Source organism: Manis pentadactyla, chromosome 15 (assembly GCF_030020395.1).
Source record: "Manis pentadactyla isolate mManPen7 chromosome 15, mManPen7.hap1, whole genome shotgun sequence".
NCBI classification, from domain to species: domain Eukaryota; kingdom Metazoa; phylum Chordata; class Mammalia; order Pholidota; family Manidae; genus Manis; species Manis pentadactyla.
Genome location: NC_080033.1, coordinates 18,142,195 through 18,161,257, shown reverse-complemented (window position 1 = coordinate 18,161,257; position 19,063 = coordinate 18,142,195). Strand labels below are relative to the sequence as shown.

The window sequence follows — 19,063 nt, the reverse complement described above, 5'->3', positions numbered from 1 at the left end:
GTTTAGCAGCTCCTATATTAGATGGTCAACATGAGCTTGGCAGGCAGCATGCCACATGTCTGCGCACATTCAGTCATGTCAACGTGAAGAACAGTGATAACAAGAAATACCAACCACTCTGTATTGAGCACTTACTGTGTCCCAAGCAGGGCACTAAGGATTTCCCATGTTATGTAATTGAATCATGGGAGTTTTCAGGAGGAGATATTACATTTCCTATTATACAGAGAAGGAGCCTGAGGCCCCAAAAGGTTGAGCTTCTTGCTCAAAGTCACACAGCTAATCAGAGGTGGGCTGGGCCTCCCACCCAGGCTCTCTGATGCCTGTGCTATGCCCATAGCCTGCACAGCCCACATCTGTGGAGGTCAGCTGCCCTCTGTGGATGGAGGCAACTGTATCCAGACACCCGGAAGTCTCACAGTGTAAAGCTGCCATTGTGAAGGTGGTTTGGTTGCGGCTCTTGGTACTAAGGCCTGGCCAGGCCTGAGTGAGCGTCTTCATGGGGAAGAGTAACCCCTGCTGACCTCAGAGGCCTGCTTGCTGCACACAGGGAGACCAGCCCATGGCCCAGAGCACGGCTCCCGGGACCTGTGGGTGTGTCAGCAAGGCTCCTGGCCTCTGGCTTGTGCCAACCATGTCCAACACTGATTTACGGTAGAAGCTGCTCTCTGCTGGAGGAAGTGTCAGGCGGGGGACTAGGAACAAAGCCCCTTCCCACTGCCCCCAGCTGCAGATCTGCACAGCTGGCCTGGCAACAAAAAGCCTTGTGGGTAAGAGACCTATCGGTAGCTGCCAGGAGGCAGTTACCCTCAGGCATGCCTCCCCCTGGGGGCTGAACTTGGATCCCATGGGGGTTATCTAAAAATCTTTCCCAGCCTCACTCGCTGTCCCCCCTGTGCTCAATCCCTGACCCCCACCCCACCTCCAATCCCCAGAGATGTCTGCTGCCCTTGAGCGGTGGCTCCTAGGGCCCCTTGACCCCCCCACCATCCAACTCCATTCCTGAGAGACGGTCGAGTGACTCTCTAGGCACGGCCAATACATCTCACAAAGTCACTGAGGAGGAAGGAGGGCCGGCAGGGGGCCCACAGTGCCCAGGGCCTCCAGGAGAGAACCAGGGCCTCTCATGGTATATACCTCGCTTCCCCAGCTGCCCCTCAGGCCCACCCCCTCCCTGCCACGGCTCTTAACCTCTGAAGCCAAAGGAAGTCGGTTTGGGTCCAAAGGAAACTTCACGGCCTTGGAGCAGCGCCCCTGACCTCTGATAGAGGCAGTTTGCATCATCTCATCCAGTGGAGTGAGCCCCTTCTTCCGGCTCCCGGCCCCAGCCAGCCCTCTCCCTGCCTGGGCCCACATGCCTCTGGGGTTTACCTTCACGGCCACGAGCATCTTGTCCTTGGTAGGGCTGAGTTTGTAGCGCTCTGCTAGGAAGACCTTCCCAAAGGCTCCCTCGCCCAGTTCTCGTTTCAACACGATGTCCCGCCCCGTCATGTGCTGCACATCTGTCGGAGGGGACAGAGAGGAGAGTGGCCCAGTCAGTCCCAGGCACTTGTCCCCATTAGAGGCCCAGGAGGTCAGGAGGGCACCGGCATCTAGCGCAGGGAGATCTGCTCCTGAGTCCATGGCAGGGTGACGGAACTCAGCACCCCAGGGGGGCACGAAACCAGCCATCACCCAGTGGTCCAAGATTCCGACCCAGGATCCTCTCAGCTCTGCCCCTGCCCAGCCCCGAGCCTCCCCAAAACATAGCTGCTTCGGCAGGAAAACGCAATCAACAGTCGCCGACACGCAGGATTCTAGCATCATCAGCTGCAGCTGCATGAGACAGATTACAGCCCGTCTCTGGTCACAGAATCCTGTGGGCCTCGTACAGACTCCGAGCCAGTGCATCTGAGAATCTGCATTTCTAACAAGCTCTCAGTGCCTGCGACAAACGAAAGACACACACACACACAGGGACACACACTGGCTCTTGCTGTAGCGTAACGGCTGTAGCGATCCTTAAGTGTCTGCTTCCTGGTAGAGACTACTGAATGGCAGCTAAAATTATCTGGGAGAAGCCTCTACTTGAGAAATCCCTTCCCTCTGAGAGAAAGAACAATGAGCTCAAGCAGGCGAGGTCCCGAGACCTCCCCAGAACAAGGGTCTCTGCAAAGAGAAGGGTTGCCATTGCCTCGGCTAATTTAGCAACCTAATTAGAGTCTGTCTGCCAGGAGAAAGCAAAGATGTGACCTCAGCTCTCCCACCTATTTGGAAAGAATGCTACAAAGTTGCTGCCCCAGCCCTGAGCTGGTGACGAAAGGGGCAAGCCAGAGATTACTCACTGAATCGTTCAGCAGGCGGAAGCCCATTAAATACCCGTATCGACATGATGAAGATACACCGCAGAGCCGGGAGAGGGGATTGTCTCAGATGACCTTGTCAGAAAGTGAAAGCTGAAGATGGGCCAGGCAGACTGTCCCCCTGAGCGACGAGACATGTGACAGGGACAGAGGGGCGTGGCTACAAGGCTTTGCGTGTGTTTTGGCTGGCGTGGGGATTCCCTTCTGAGTACACACGTCTTTTTTTTTTTTCTATCAGGAGTTCTTGGGATCCACCCCCCCATGTCCCAGATGACCTGGCAGCAGAGCCTTGTGGGAGGAAGCCTTGCAGACCATCATTCCCTCCTCCCAGCAAGACAGACATGCCGGTTCGCAGCAGCTGGCGGCCGCTCCTCAAGGCCACGGGGCTGCAGCACACGAAGCCTTTGCTGCGCCAGCCTTTGCAACAGGGGCATTCCAACCTGCTTCCTTCTTCACACCCTGTGATGCTCTTTCCTGGCCTCTGTGGAAGAGTGTTTGTCGGCCTGGGAGGGGAAGGCTAAAGGGTCTCCCACTGAGAGGAAACGGGAGGTTAGGACCGCTGGAGGGAGCCACATGCTCATTACTGTGCAGTCATTCCCAGGTGACTATGGGCGACGCCCGGGCCCTGCCAGGGGAGCGTCCCGGCCCAGCCTCGGAGTGGAGACGGGCTGATGGTGGCAGCTTTCAAGGCCTCCGGACGTGCAGGGGCTGGTCAGGAATGGGCAGTCGGGGCTCTTGCGGCAGGACCTGGAACCCCCAGCCGTTCGGGTCTGCGCACCTCCCCAAACATCTCGGCTTGGTTTCCTCGTCTGAAAATGGGTGGGGGAGGATTAAACAGTCCAGTTTATGCGCTCCATGAGCTATTGTATGTAAAGGGTTGCAAATGCTCGCCTCCTCTATCATGCTGGTGTGTCGAGGTGTTTTCTTCATTATCGATATTATTTTACAAGAAAGGAAAATAAAGGCCAAGTCAGGTGTCCCTAACTGGTAGCTGAGACAGAATTAGAATCCAGAGCACCAGGACATGTCAGTGCAGCCAAATCGTTGGGGATAAGCCCCCTTCGGCCCCAGACCCCATCCCAACTCCAGCCTCCCTCAGCATGGCAAGAGGACAATGGTTCTCAAACCCAAGCCACGTCAGAATCTCCTGGAGGGCTCGCCCAGATCGCTGGGCCCTTTCCCCAGAGATGCCCATTCAGGAGGCAGGATGGGGCCTGAGATTTGCCCTCCTCACAAGATCCCAGGTGATGGCGAAGCTGCCGGCCTGGCCACCTCTTTTGAGAACCATGAAACAGGACGCCCCTGTTGGGGTGAGGAATTAGCCAGCGGATGAGACATTCCCCTTTACAGCTTGGCCTCAGCAAGCCCCAAGTCCATGAACAGTTCAGTCGTGCCTCCCAGCTGGAAGCCCAGGAGGGGGGCCTGCAATCATGGCTCCCCTCCAGGATCCCCTCTCCCCCGTTCCCAGCTGTGTGGCTTAGGCTGAGTCAGACCCCCTCTCAGAGCCTCACGTGCTCATCCACATGGTGGAGACCATGCCTCTTTTGCCTTCCTGTGTTCTGGACATGCCTCTGCAAAGGGAAAGCCATAGCATGAAAGTTCCTGGACCCCTAAGCCCAACTCCAGCCTGGGCGAGCTCACCAGCTTCCTTGAGAGCTCCCCACTCTCAGCTACAGTGAGAGCAGAGAACGGAGAAGCTCTGCAGAGCTCTGGTTCTCCAGTGGTGCTAAGGCACGTCTCAGAAACCTCCATCTCCTCCCTGGCGGCAAGAATCTCAGGCGCTGGAAGATTCAGGCAGCCAAGAGGGAGCAGAGGACAGGGAGCTGTTTCTCAGCCTTCCCTCTACATCCCAGGAGTTGAGCACCTGGCGGCAGCTGCAAAACTCCCACTGCAGGAGGGGGGGCTATGACCTCCGTGGGCCTTGGATGTAGCAACGGGCAGGTGACGGTGTTGCTGGAAATCCGTCTGCTCTCTGCAAACCCGGAGAGGAAGCCTCCCACGGACCACAGTGTTTTCCCCAAATCTGCAAACAGATCTTTTTCAGACACACAGAACATGCAGTGGCTCAGTAGAGAACCGCCTGGGCTCACTCCCTTTGTCTTCAGGGAGTCGTCTGAAACCAGTACCTGAGCTGGAACGGGGTGGTGAGATTCAGGAAGGGCCAGCAGAAGGAATGGAAGATAAAAACAGCCCCCAACTCCATCAGGAATCCTGCCCTCGTTCCCCTGCTCCCAAGAGAGAACTTTCTCCCAGACACGGGGAGAAGTCCCACAAGGCAACAGAGCCGTTTCAGCAGAGAGGCTGGATACGGGCCCAGCTCAGAAGGCAAATCCCTTCCGTGCGGACAACCCTGCGTGCCACCCAGGCTCTGGACCAGAGCACCATGCGAGCAGCTGCCTTCCCTGATCCTAAGTCGGAGGAAGTAGGGAAAAGGGAATAAATCTGGGCCCAGTCCTACTATTCGCTCGACATTCTGTTCTCATGATAACCATGACAGTAAGCGTAACTGAACCCCTTTCACAGATGAGAAAACAGAGGCAGAGGGTAACTTTCCAAAGTTCTCAGAGCCAAGACACGGCCAAGGAAGAACCCCCCTCTTTCTGTGGCTCCCAAGCCCCTGTGTTTTTCCCTTACCCACTGTTGCCTTCCCACCAGCCTCTGCTGCTCTGTGGCCACCAGGAGAACCCTGTCCACAGAAGCGTGACTCCCCAACTTCTCCTTTCTCCTACTCCTGCCCAGCTTCTTTCCCTGTTCATCTTCCCGAGGGAAAGGCCAGGGGTTGCCCCCCTTCCCAGAGGCCCTGGGGAGAAGGGTTTGGGTGGGAGGCTGTGGGAGGAAAGGGCGCTGCTCGGACCCTGGGGAAGGGCCACAGTGAACCATTTCCATTTCTGACGTTCACATGTCTATTTGGGCCTCTTTTTCTGCTGTTTTTAGCTCACAGAGCGCTGCTCAGGGCTGCCTCTGGTGAGGCCATTTCACCCGCGTGCCAGGAAGTGGTAGATGTCCCTGGGAGGGGAGGGCATCAGTCTCCTTTTACTGCCTGGCTGGCTGGCCCTGCCGAGTCCGGGCCACACGTCTCAGATGCCGGGACACTGGCAGGGGAGGGGGAGAGAGGGGGACACACAGCCGGGGCCGTGGGAAGGTTTCCCAATCTCCAGCAGTGAGGGTCTGAGTGGACAGCAGGGGGCTGGTGTGGGGGGGAAGGGTCACGGGGAGGTGAAAAGGGTTCCCGGCACCTCCTGGCCGCGCTCTTCCCTGACTCCGCGTGTTGAGAGAGCCACCGACTAGGTTCCACCAGGGAAAGCCGTCGAATAGCTTCTCTTCCCACAGGACAAGAGGGTCGTCGGACAAACACAGGAGGATTCCTGCATTTCAGTCACTGCTCCGCACATTTCCCTCCGTACTGAGGACCAAGATCATCGTTCTGCATGTGTGGGATTCACTTCCGGGAGGTCTTCCCCAGGCCTGGAGCAACCTTGACCCGGCTTAATCTAAGGAGGTCACCCGCAGGCCCTGTCCCGAGGCCCTCAGACCCCTGAGAGCTTAGCGGGCTCGCTGCCGTTCCCCCTCCTCCGGCCTCTGTTCGCCTGGGCTGCCTCCTCCCGGGAGGAAGAGGTTTCCTGCCACACCTTCTGGGACCCGTCCAGGACCAGGGGGTAGACGGAGGTGGCCCGAGATGCAGGTACCACTGTTATCTGCACCTCCATTTCCTGGGAAAACAGGTGTGCAGCAACCGTGAACTGCTCGGCCCTTCTGACCAGGGACGAAGGGGACGCAGAAAGCCCACCAGGTGCTGTGAGGACTCGGGAAAGGAAACAGGTCTGTGTCTGCACCCCAACCCTGCCTGGTCCCCCCTCAGGCACTGCTCCCTTAACTGTAGAGCAAGGAAGTGTCTGTCTACTTGGCAGAGTTAATGGGAAGAGGACTGACTTAAAATTTTAGACAGTAGATGTAATAGGAAATATCTGAACCATAGTGGACATGTAACAAAGTGTGTCTCCTTCCTTTCTGCGAGGTGTTAACTAATTGCTCAATCTACCCTCGAACAAAGTAGTGGCTTGGAGAGGAACTTGATGAAGGATGGTGATATTCTCCTGAAATAAAATGGTATAAGGTTGCTGGGGTGAGAGCAGGGGAGCCGATCCTGACTCTGGGGGTCACTGGCAGCCTGCCCCAGCCTGTCCTACCCCTCCTACAGAGGCCAAAATACTTACTGGGAGGAGGTTGGTCAGACAGTGGGATAAAGACATCAGAAGCTGAGACAGCCACCTACACAGATTGCTGTTGATCAGCAGAGAGAAACCAGATTTCCCACGTTGGTGGTTATAAATAATGGTGATCTTGACTGTGCTGTATGTCAGGCAGCAAAGTCAGCCCCCCAAAGCCAGAGTGTTCCTTCATTCAGACCCAGATGCTGTCCCCAAAGCTCATTGGCCACCTTGGTGCTTTGCCTAATTATTGTCCTAAAAGTACTCCACGTGTGCAGTGCTGAGATCACCTTTCTCTGGACCTAAGGGACTCAGAAGCAGGCCCTCCCAGCACCACGAAGGGCTGGCCAGGTGCTCTTAAAGCTGAGCCCTGGTGTGTTCTCTTGACCACCCCACCTTCCCTTCTCTTCTGGCCCATTGTAATGATAACCCCCAGTCCCTAATTGGGGCCAGCCTCATTGCTGAGACCTTTCAGATCTTCCCCCATCAACCCTGTCTCACTCTGTGCCTATCTCTTTCAGCTTATTATCCCCTGGAGCCCTTATTAATAATAAAAATAACTCTCCTCAATTGAGTCCTCACCCTGTGGCAGGCCCCATGCTAAGCACTCTGCATGCACTATCTGACTCATCTTTACAACTCGTTTCTGCACAGTGTGTGGCTGAAGCTCAGGAGAATTTGTCCAAGATCACCCAGCTGTTAGAGGTGTCTCGTTGGACTCTGAAGGTCTGCATGAGCAGCATGTGCCAGCCCCCTTTGCTTCTGTGACCCCCTACACCAGGGAGAAATGCTGCCTTCTGAACTGTCCACAGCACTTGGTGGAGACCAATGGCATCGAAAAGGACAGGGAGAGAGTCATTGCCAGGGTACTCCGTTCTTGCCACCAATCGTCATCGCCACCTGAGTTCAAGATGAGCATTGAGGTGGCTTCTGGAGATGAGGACAGACAATCAAAGCCCCAACACTCCCAGAAGAACAAAGGGTCCAACAGCCTCGGGGGCTCTTGAGTTACAAGGTAAGGCCTAAGGGTGACTGTGTGCATGAAGGAGGAGGAAGATTCTTGGCAGGAAAGGGGGGAGGAGGGAATGGGAAGAGAAGGTGGGGGAGGGTCTCTGAGAAGCGTGTGTTTTCTTTGCACTAGCCAGACCCTAGGGTCTCAGGCTGCCAAGAATGCTCAGAAGAAAACATTAGTTCAATCCCACACATTTAATTACACATGAAATGGAATGTATTTAAATGGAAAAGAAAAACATTCCCAGAGCTCCTACTGTGGGGTTTTTTTAAAAATTCACTTTATTATCATTAATCTACAATTACATGAAGAACATTATGGTTACTAGACTCCCCCCATCACCAAGTACCCCCCATCAAACCCCATTACAGTCACTGTCCATCAGCATAGTAAGATGCTGTAGAATCACTACTTGTCTTCTCTGTGTTGCACATCCCTCCCCGTGCCCCCCCACATTATACATGCTAATCATAAGGCCCCCTTCCTTTTTCCCTGCCCTTATCCCTTCCTTTCCACCCATCCTCCCCAGTCCCTTTCCCTTTGGTAACCGTTACTCCATTCTTAGGTTCTGTGATTCTCTTGCTGTTTTGTTCCTTCAGTTTTTCTTTGTTCTTATACTCCACATATGAGTGAAATCATTCGGTACTTGTCTTTCTCTGCCTGGCTTATTTCACTGAGCATAATACCCTCTAGCTCCATCCATGTTGTTGCAAATGGTAGGATCTGTTTTTTTCTTATGGCTGAGTAATACTCCCTTGTGTATATGTACCACATCTTCTTTATCCATTCATCTACTGATGGACATTTAGGTTGCTTCCATTTCTTGGCTATTGTAAATAGTGCTGTGATAAACATAGGGGTGCACCTGTCTTTTTCAAACTGGAGTGCTGCATTCTTAGGGTAAATTCCTAGAAGTGGAATTCCTGGGTCAAATGGTATTTCTATTTTGATCTTCTTGAGGAACCTCCATACTGCTTTCCACAATGGTTGAACTAATTTGCATTCCCACCAGCAGTGTAGGAGGGTTCCCCTTTCTCCACAACCTCGCCAACATTTGTTGTTGTTTGTCTTTTGGATGGTGGCCATCCTTACTGGTGTGAGGTGATATCTCATTGTGCTTTTAATTTGCATTTCTCTGATGACAAGCAACATGGAGCACCTTTTCATGTGTCTGTTGGCCATCTGAAATTCTTCTTTGGAGAACTGTCTGTTGAGCTCCTCTGCCCATTTTTTAATTGGGTTATTTGCTTTTTGTTTGTTGAGGTACATGAGCTCTTTATATATTTTGGATGTCAACCCTTTATCGGATCTGTCATTTATGAATATATTCTCCCATACTGTAGGGTACTTTTTTGTTCTATTGATGGTGTCCTTTGCTGTACAGAAGCTTTTCAGCTTGATATAGTCCCACTTGTTCATTTTTGCTTTTGTTTCCCTTGCCTGGGGAGAAATGTTCACAAAGAAGTCGCTCGTGTTTATGTCCAAGAGATTTTTGCCTATGCTTTTTTCTAAGAGTTTTATGGTTTCATGACTTACATTCAAGTCCTTGATCCATTCTGAATTTACGTTTGTGTATGGGGTTAGACAGTGATCCAGTTTCATTCTCTTACATGTAGCTGTCCAGTTTTGTCAGTACCATCTGTTGAAGAGACTGTCATTTCCCCACTGTATGTCCATGGCTTCTTTATCATATATTAATTGACCATAAATGTTTGGGTTAATATCTGGGGACTCTATTCTGTTCCACTGGTCTGTGGCTCTGTTCCTGTGCCAGTACCAAACTGTCTTGATTACTGTGGCTTTGTAGTAGAGCTTCAAGTTGGGGAGCGAGATCCCCCCAACTTTATTCTTCCTTCTCAGGATTGCTTTGGCTATTCGGGGTCTTTGGTGTTTCCATATGAATTTTTGAACAATTTGTTCTAGTTCGTTGAAGAATGTTGTTGGTAATTTGTATATTGCTTTGGGCAGGATGGCCATTTTGATGATATTAATTCTTCCCAGCCAGGAGCATGGGATGAGTTTCCATTTGTTAGTGTCCTCTTTAATTTCTCTTAAGAGTGTCTTGTAATTTTCAGGGTATAGGTCGTTCACTTCCTTGGTAAGGGTTATTGCTAGGTATTTTATTCTTTTAGATGCAATTGTGACCGGAATTGTTTTCCTGATTTCTGTTTCTATTAGTTCATTGTTAGTGTATAGGAAAGTGACAGATTTCTGTGTGTTTATTTTGTATCCTGCAACTTTGCTGTATTCTGATATCAGATCTAGTAGTTTTGGAGTGGAGTCTTTAGGGTTTTTATGTGCAATATCATGTCATCTGCAAATAGTGACAGTTTGACTTTTTCTTTACCAATTGGATTCCTTGTATTTCTTTGTTTTGTCTAATTGCCATGGCTAGGACCTCCAGTACTATGTTGAATAACAGTGGAGAGAGTGGGCATCCCTGTCTTGTTCCCAATCTTAGAGGAAAAGCTTTCAGCTTTTCTTTGTTCAGTATGATGCTGGCTGTGGGTTTATCATATATGCCCTTTATTATGTTGAGGTACCTGCCCTCTATACACATTTTGTTGAGAGTTTTTATCATGAATGGATGTTGAATTTTGTCGAATGCTTTTTCAGCATCTATGGAGATGATCATGTGGTTTTTGTCCTTCTTTTTGTTTATGTGGTGGATGATGTTGATGGATTTTCAGATGTTGTACCATCCTTGCATCCCTGGGATGCATCCCCCTTGGTCATGGTGTATGATCCTTTTGATGTATTTTTGAATTCAGTTTGCTAATATCTTGTCGAGTATTTTTGCATCTACATTCATCAGGGATATTGGTCTGTAATTTCTTTTTGTGGGGTCTTTGCCTTGATTTGGTATTAGGGTGATGTTGGCTTCATAGAATGAGTTTGGGAGTATTCCCTCCTCTTCTATTTTTTGGAAATCTTTAAGGAGAATGGGTATTATATCTTCTCTGTATGTCTGATAAAATTCTGAGGTAAGTCCATCTGGTACGGGGTTTTTTTTTTTGGGTAGTTTTTTGATTACTCCTTCAATTTCTTTGCTGCTAATTGGTTTGTTTAGATTTTGTGTTTCTTCCTTGGTCAGTCTTGGAAGGTTGTATTTTTCTAGGAAGTTGTCCAAATGGTTTTCCAGCTTCTTAGCATATAGGTTTTCATAGTAGTCTCTAATAATTTGTATTTCTGTTGGGTCCATCGTGATGTTTCCTTTTTCATTTCTGATTCTGTTGATGTGTGTTGATTCTCTTTTTCTCTTAATAAGTCTGGCTAGAGGCTTATCTATTTTGTTTATTTTCTCAAAGAACCAGCTCTTGGTTTCATTGATTTTTTCCATTGTTTTATTCTTCTCAATTTTATTTCTTCTCTGATCTTTATTATGTCCCTCCTTCTGCTGACTTTAGGCCTCATTTGTTCTTCTTTTCCAATTTTGATAATTGTGACATTAGAGTATTCATTTGGGTTTGTTCTTCCTTCTTCAAATATGCCTGGATTGCTATATACTTTCCTCTTAAGACTGCTTTTGCTGCGTCCCACAGAAGTTGGGGCTTTGTGTTGTTGTCAATTATTTCCATATATTGCTGGATCTCCATTTTAATTTGGTTGTTGATCCATGACTATTTAGGAACATGTTGTTAAGCCTCCATGTGTTTGTGAGCCTTTTTGCTTTCTTTGTACAATTTATTTCTCATTTTATACCTTTGTTTTCTGAAAAGCTGGTTGGTAGAATTTCAAAGTTTTTGAATTTACTGAGGCTCTTTTTGTGGTCTAGTATGTGGTCTATTCTGGAGAATGTTCCATGTGCACTTGAGAAGAACGTGTATCCTGTTGCTTTTGGGTGTAGAGTTCTATAGATGTCTATTAGGTCCATCTGTTCTAGTATGTTGTTCAGTGCCTCTGTGTCCTTACTTATTTCCTGTCTGGTGGATCTGTCCTTTGGAGTGAATGGTGTGTTGAAGTCTCCTAAAATTAATGCATTGCATTCTATTTCCTCCTTTAGTTCTGGTAGTATTTGTTTCACATATGCTGGTGCTCCTGTGCTGGATGCATATATATTTATAATGGTTATATCCTCTTGCTGAAGTGAGCCCTTTATCATTATGTAGTGTCCTTCTTTATCTCTTGTTACTTTCTTTGTTTTGAAGTATTTTGTCTGATGGTAGTACTGCAACACCTGCCTTTTTCTCCCTATTGTTTGTGTGAAATATCTTTTTCCATCCCTTGACTTTTAGTCTGTGCATGTCTTTGGGTTTGAGGTGAGTCTCTTGTAAGCAGCATATAGATGGGTCTTGTTTTTTTATCCATTCAGTGACTCTATGTCTTTTGATTGGTGCATTCAGTCCACTTACATTTAGGGTGATTATCGATAGGTATGTACTTATTGCCATTTCAGGCTTTAGATTCGTGGTTACCAAAGGTTACAGGTTACTTTCCTTACTATCTAAGAGTCTAACTTAACTCTCTCAGTATGCTGTTACAAACACAATCTAAAGGTTCTTATCTATTTCTTCTCCTTTTTCTTCCTCCTTCATTCTTTATATATTAGGTATCAAATTCTGTACTTTTTGTCTATCCCTTGATCGACTTTGGGGATAGTTAATTTAATTTTGCATTTGCTTCGTAATTAGCTGTTTGACTTTCATTACTGTGGTTTTTTACCCTCAGGTGACAGCTGTTAATCCTTAGGAACACTTCCATCTATAGCAGTCCCTCCAAAATAGACTGTAGAGATGGTCTGTGGGAGGTAAATTCTCTCTGCTTTTGCTTATCTGGAAATTGTTTAATCCCTCCTTCAAATTTAAATGATAATCTTGCTGGATAAAGTAATCTTGGTTCCAGGCCCTTCTGCTTCATGGCATTAAATACATCATGCCACTCCCTTCTGGCCTGTAAGGTTTCTGCTGAGAAGTCTGATGTTAGCCTGATGGGCTTTCCTTTGTATGTGATCTTATTTCTGTCTCTGGCTGCTTTTAACAGTCTGTCCTTATCCTTGATCTTTCCCATTTTAATTACTATGTGTCTTGGTGTTATCTTTCTTGGGTCCCTCGTGTTGGGAGATCTGTGGATCTCCATGGCCTGAGAGACTATGTCCTTCCCCAGATTGGGGAAGTTTTCAGTAACTACCTCCTCAAAGACACTTTCTATCCCTTTTCTCTCTTCTTCTTCTGGAACCCCTATAATGTGAATATTGTTCTGTTTGGATTGTTCACACAATTCTCTCAATATTCTTTCATTCTTAGAGATTCTTTTTTCTCTCTGTGCCTCAGCTTCCTTGTATTCCTCTTCTCTTGTTTCTATTTCATTTATTGTCTCCTCCACCATATCCAACCTGCTTTTAATACCCTCCATCTTGCTCTTCAATGATTGCACGTCCGACCTGAATTCATTCCTGAGTTCTTGGATGTCTTTCCATACCTCCATTAGAATATTTTTATTTTGAACTCCCTTTCAGGAAGAGTCACGAGGTCCATATCATTTAAATCTTTCTTGGGAGTTGTAGTAATAATTTTACTCTGGACAAGGTTCCTTTGGTGTTCCACGTTTGTATATGGCGCACTCCTGGGCTTGACCTGCAGGAATGGGGCCGAACCAGGACAGGTGTTGCAGCCGGTCACATCTGTGTGAGGTCACACCTGTCACTGGGGAGGTGGAGGTAAGGATGAGGCTGCTGGGAGGTTGCCCACAGAAAGGAATTCCCACACAGGAGGGGCGAGACAGGGCAGCCCAGAGGTGAACTTTTTGTTCTTTCCTGGGGTGAGAAGCACATGGCTGAACTTCCACACACCAGGAGGTCTCAGACTTGGGTGAAGAAAGTTCAAAGTGGGGTAGGAAAGTCAGGCAAGGCATTCCTACCTCCAATTACCTTCCCGTCTGAATCTGCTCACACCTGCCCAGACATGGGCAGCCTCACGGACCATCCTGAAGGTCAGGTGTGTCTCACCCAGCAAGTCCTCCCCAACATCAAAGATGCCACTGCTGTCTGCTTGGGAATCTCACCAACTGCAAGCCGGGTAGTAATTAACCTTAGATCTAAGACCAACCGCACTTTCAGGTACCAAGGGTCCCTAAATGCTAGAGTGGGTGAGAAGAGAACATTGTAGACACTTGTTCCTGGGGAGTCTTTAACACCACCCTGCTCCGGTGGTTCCGGAAGGAAGTGAGGGATGGCATCCAGCCCCAAGACCCCTGAGAGGCTTCTTCATCTGGGAGTGGGGGCAGCGGGGATGGTGACTGTGCAGCCCCCAGGACTGCAGCCCTCCAGGAACAGAAGCTGGGCTGCTGTTCAGGGCAGCAGAGAGGCCAAGGGCACTCTGACGTCCAGGAGAGCTCGGGTCCACACTGGTTCTGCTAGTCGCAGGCTGTGAACACCTGGGCTAGTTTTTGACTCTTTCGGTCCTTGGCTTCTTCATGGGCAAAATACGCCTGCCTCTGAGTAAGCGCTTCATAAGTTCCACATAACAAGGATTATTAATGAGTCACGGGTGAACCCATTCTTTGAAACCTGGCAACCAGTCCCCAATCTGGCCACATCACCCTGATGAAAGACTCAGGTCCTCTCCATGTCCCTGGAAGGCCCTGCACCTGTTTCCACCACTGTCCTACATGGTGGGTTCCCAGTCTCCAAGATTCAGTGAATAGGGTTCAGAACCACCGCCCTTCACCCTCCCCACAAAATGGAGACCTAAGAGTGCCTGGTAAGCACACCGGACTCACGGCCTCTGTCAGCGGAGAACCCGTGACACAGCGCCAGAAGGTAAGCCTGAGCCCAAGAAAGCCGCTGTGACATCCTGTGGGTGAGACTCCAGACCCAGAAGGCCAGGGAGCTGCGGGTCTGGCTGGTTCCCTGAGCCTCCGGGCACGGAACCCTTCCACACGAGCGTCCTTCTGGGCTGAGCCCAGGTCTGTCCTGCGCTCTGGATGCCATTTAGCCCCACAGGCTCTGCCTTCCCCACAGGCTCTCACACTGGAGTAAAGGCCATGGCACTTCAGGGCCCAGTAGGAAAACACAGAAAACAGAGTCCTGGACAGTAGACATGGCCCTGCATTCTCCGTGAATCCCCGTCCCACCTGGCAGCTTTTCCACACTTCCACCATCTGCCGTAGCCTCTTCCCCTATTTCAGACCTTCTCCACTCTCCCCAAAGCTTCACACTCACAGCACTCGGCCTTGCCTTACACTTTATAGGCAAAACAGAAGCCACCAGACAAGAACTCCTTTCCTTCCTTATCTCCAGATACAGTGGACGAATCTTTCCTCTTGTCTCAGATACAATGGATGAACTCCACATGGCTGACGCCCTCCTCCTGAGCTGTGAGCTTTTGCCTCTCATCTTCTCAGGGGCGTTTCTGTTCATGCATCAACAGGCTCTTTGCATCAGGATGAGCAAAGCTCAAATCTCTGTTAATAAAAATGAAAGTTTCCCCTTGCACCCATGCATCCCCATGGTCCTAAGGACAATTCCAGCTCTTGGGGCATCCCGGTTCCAACCCCAGAACCACTGAGAACCCCCTAGCCAGGCCACTCTAGGGAAGAGGTGTATCATCAAGGAGTGCCCCCCCTGTCGGCATTGCTTTCTGCTGGTCACAGGCTGTGAAACCCAGGCTAGTTATTGAATCTTTCTGAGCCTCAGCTTCCTCGTGGGCAAAAAGTGCCTGACTCTCACTAGGTGCTGGGACAACCCCCTAGCCGGCCACTCTAGGGAAGAGGAAAGTCCATTTGGGTTGGGGGTGGGGGTTTCAAACCAAATCATACTTAAAGAGGAGACTGAGTAAGGGTAGGTAGACAAAATACCACCCCAAGCCTGGTCAGTCCTCCACCGGACTTCTACCTTAAGCTCACCCAACTTACTCTCCCTGCGTCTCCTTTACTTGCTGAGTAAGCAAGCTCCATCAAAGCCTTCTGGGCCCAATGAAGGGTTCAAATCCAACCGGGAACTCTTCCCCAGCCCCTGTCCCTGTTTTTGCTCCCTCATACAGAGTCCCTACCTGCTAACAGGGAGGTATTGTGAGTTAGCGAAGGCATTTCTAGCTGGGTCAGGGCCCAGGAACCCCGGGGGCAGCATTCTGCTCTTGATAGGATCCCAGGACTCTTTTGCCTGCCCCCTTCTGGCAGCCCACGTGAGACTGGCCGTGAGAGTTTGGCCTCCCCAAGTACGTGTGTGTGTGTGTGTGTAGGGGGTGTTCCTGAAAGCTCAGCAGACTGACCTGCAGGTCCAGAGCTCCTCTTCCCCCAGACAAGGTCACTTCCCCAAGATCCGCAGGGAAGATACCACTCCACTCCATCTGAGGGAAATTCCCACTGGTTTGCTGGTGCACCAGAGATGAAGGGTCCCTCAACCCTACTCCCAAATCCCCTTATGCAACAGCTCAGAAGAGAGGGTCTCTGTAAGTCACAGCTGCTCAAACAGCACAGTCTCACAGCCACCAAGGTTCTCAATGGCCTGAGTCATGTCTGGAGGTGTCAGGTTTGAATCTGGCCTCTGCCTCTTGCGCTGTGTGACCCTGGGAGACCCATTCAACCTCTCTGTATCTCTAATTCCTTCTTCAGTAGGATGAGGAAACACTTCCCTAGATGGACTTGACCTGTCTGGAGGGATCTCAATGAAAGCAAACAGTGGAACTGACTGTAAACAGCTTTCTTTGAAGACTGAGGTCTGAGTGAAGAAACACCTTTAAAAGTAACCGTAAAATAGGAAAACAAAAATGTGGGCAGTCTGGAATTCCTGTATCATTAATATTCTTTGCAAAATTGCCAAATAAGAGGTCTGATCCAGTCATTTCATTTGAAAATAAAGTGTTTATTAAGAAACTATACACTGAACACTTATATAAGTCTCTGGAAACACAACGCCCCGTTGTCATAGCACAAGGTGAGGAAAATGGCAGGATAGAAGATGCTGGGATGGGTGGAGCCTCGGAGGCTGGAAATGAGGTAATGATTTACAATAATTAAAAAGCATCATCCTCAAGCTTACTCCTTAAAGCCACACTCAGGAGGCGGCCCTGGCCCAAAGGGTCAGCAGGACATGATGGGGGACAGCCTGGCGGGAAGCACTGGGGAGCAGGATGGTGGGGAGCTGGGAGGGGCTGAAGAAACACACACCTCAAGGCCCTGGAGAGAACCTGAATCCCCATGTTTAGCTGCCTTGGGAGGTCACCCAGATATGGGGCAAGAACTTGGAAAAAGGTTTTGTTTTTAAACCCCGTGGAGGTATCCGCAGATTCAGGCTGAGGACCTGGCATGAAGAACTACCATCCACAGGACCCAGGAAGGAAAATCCTAAGTGGGGATCTTAATTCCCATGTAAATTTGCCAGAGGCAGAGAATCTGCTATCTGTAGTTGTGTGACTCCACTCCGAAACTTAGCAGGTTAAGAACCACCACCGTTCAGTGCTAAGAGCCATCAGTGGGAGGTCCCCTGCTCCAGCCCGTGCTGACCTCCCACGACGGAGGCACCATAGGTTGCGGGGAGCGGGCCAAGCCCGAAGGGCACTCGGCCAACATGGCTGCAGACCTGGGAGCAGTTCAGGCCCTGCCGCTGTGCCTGTCCTGTCGGAGCAGGCGAAGGCATCCCCCGCTCTCTCCCCAGTGGATTAGCTGAAAACAGGGGACACAAACCCCGTCTTTGGGAGAGGGTGGCCCCGGAGTAAGGCATGAGTCAAAGCAAGCAAAGTGAACACATACATTGACCAGAGAATAGGATGACACTTCCATTGGTGCCGCGAGAGGGGCTGGAGGAGGCCAAGTCTTACTTCTCTTCCCCTTCAGTTCGTCTTGGCCTTGAAATGGTGATTCCATTGGTTCCGAAAGTTCTCGGAGTCAAAATAAGTGAAAGTGGGGGAGGAGATCCCGGGATCATGGACGAGCAGGAAGGGCCTCGGTCCCTGATTCCCTCGGTCCCTTGTGGTCCTAGAGGCACGGTCAGTTCACAGGCAGGACCTCCCGCAGCCAAAGCTTGTCGGAACTGCAGCTCTAGGGGCCAAGGAGCAGCCCTGGAGAAATCTTCCTCTCCAAGGAGTTTTCTAACATCACACTCATTGTGAGCCGTTCCAGAGAGAAGAGGGAGTAGGGGGGATGTGTGTCCAAAAAAAAGGGATGGTTTTCTCCACCAAAACAAATACAGACAGTGATTGGTTTCCATTCTTTTCCTCTGAGGCCTAATCTGGTGCCAACACTTGAGCCCGGCTCCCCCCTCCTCTCACCACGCCGTCTCCACCTCCGCTTAGAGGCTCTTCCCCACTGGAGGCTGCAGGGCGATGAGGTCGCTAAGAGAGCCTGGTGTCCGAGGGAGAGCCAGGGAGACCCCACGCTTCCAAGCAGGGCAAGTGAAGCCAGAGCACGGCTGGGCCTCATCAGCTTTCTTGTGCTGGTTGGGTTGTTTTTGGAAAGCCAGAGAATGTCTAGTGGGTGTAAAAGATGCCTCCTGGTGCACAGGTGTTTAATTCTCTTTATTGGCTCTAAAGATGGGTGGCAGGGGCTGCCTCAGAGGCCAGAAGAAGAGGAGCACAGTGCTGACTGGAGGGAAGGGGCAGCCTGCCCGTGGTGGACGGGGAAACACCGGGCTGGGTGGTGGAAAGGGTGCGGGGGGCACCGGTGGTTCATGCAGTTTCTACTTAGCATTCCCGGATCCAAAGACAACAGGGCCTAGAGCTCCCCCTCTCTCCGCCCGCTCTCAGAGGGCCCCGCCTACCAAGGTGACATCAGAACAGGGAGGCCTAAAAGGAGTTTTTAAAAGCCATGAAGTCGTTTGCTGAAATAAACATTGACATCCTCAACATAGAAGCCATGGTTAAGAGGCTTGGAATGTATGTCCGGGAAGGCTTATTGGATTCAACATAATTTCTCTGAAACCTATAAAAAAAACAAAAACAGAAAAAAGCAAAATAAAGTAAAAACCAAAATCCCCAAAGAGGATCCAAACTAGGAGGGGAAACAGAGAGGGGGCTCAAAAGGGGGGAAGAGCTGGAGGTATGCACACAGGTGTATTGGGAACGGCCAAGCGAACTGTGCGTGAGAGGCAGGGACAGGAGGAGGGGCTGACCGAAAGCCAAGCACGGCCAGAGGCACTGGGACCCCTCCGTTTTGCTGCTGCCTCCACTGAACCGAGGAAGGGAAGTGAGCAAATATTTGGGGGCTGGGACTTGGACCATCACAGATGAGTGGGAATAGCCTCATCTAAGTGGGGGGGCCCCTGCTGATAAGCTGACAGGTGGGAAAGGGGTTTAACCACGAGGGTCACTGAGGGGCAAAGGGGTGAGAGGAGAACGCTTTCTCAGAACGGACATTCTTCAGGGACACCACGGGGCCATTGCTAATCTTAGAGGCTGGAACTGTATGGTCCACCTTTGACCCCACCCGGGAGTGGGGGGGCTGTGCTTCTAAGCCTACAAGCTCTCTGTCATTGACTTTTCACCAGGTCAGTGGAAGGTTCAGGAAATGATAGCTCATCTCTCAGCCCTCTCCTAATTCCAAGTGCTATGGGGAAAGGAATTACCCTG

General features: G+C 50.2%; 1 pseudogene; it reads right to left on the bottom strand.

Moving 5' to 3' along the window:
• The window catches only part of LOC130680959 (NT-3 growth factor receptor-like), a 117,719-nt pseudogene that overhangs the window by 40,449 nt on the left and 58,207 nt on the right, over positions 1-19,063 (bottom strand).